A 330-nucleotide genomic window follows, 5' to 3' on the forward strand; every position below is an offset into this window, starting at 1 on the left:
GAGAAGAAGAAGAAGAAAACACACAGCGCCAGGCGTCGCGTTGTTCTCCCTCTTCTTCGAATTCTTCGGATTCTTCGTCTCGTCAGCAGTCATGCGATGGAAGAAGAGAGGGACAAGAGAGAGGTTCTTTCTCCCAGCAGTATCATACCTCTTCCTCCTCCTTATCCTTATCATCCTCTTCTTCTTCTTCAGCTCATGGGGGGGGGGGAGGCGAAGGAAGTTCCTTCGTTGCATCCATAGGGTCAGTATCAAGTGCGCGTCCTCCTGGAATAGAAGAAGAAGGACACCGGCAACAAGGGGCTATGGTACACACTTCTTCTTCTTCTTTTT

At 49.7% G+C, this 330-nt stretch overlaps 1 protein-coding gene across 1 annotated transcript in view; it reads left to right on the forward strand.

Annotated features, from left to right (window-relative positions):
- The window catches only part of CSUI_002816 (uncharacterized protein), a gene marked incomplete at its 3' end in the record, with an annotated part of 7886 nt that overhangs the window by 3147 nt on the left and 4409 nt on the right, over positions 1–330 (forward strand). Inside the window, exon 1 of the mRNA XM_068063015.1 lies at positions 1–330. This exon is cut by the window's left edge and continues 3147 nt beyond it; it is cut by the window's right edge and continues 1684 nt beyond it.

Source organism: Cystoisospora suis, assembly GCF_002600585.1.
Source record: "Cystoisospora suis strain Wien I chromosome Unknown contig_1199, whole genome shotgun sequence".
In the NCBI taxonomy this organism is placed as follows: Eukaryota; Apicomplexa; class Conoidasida; order Eucoccidiorida; family Sarcocystidae; genus Cystoisospora; species Cystoisospora suis.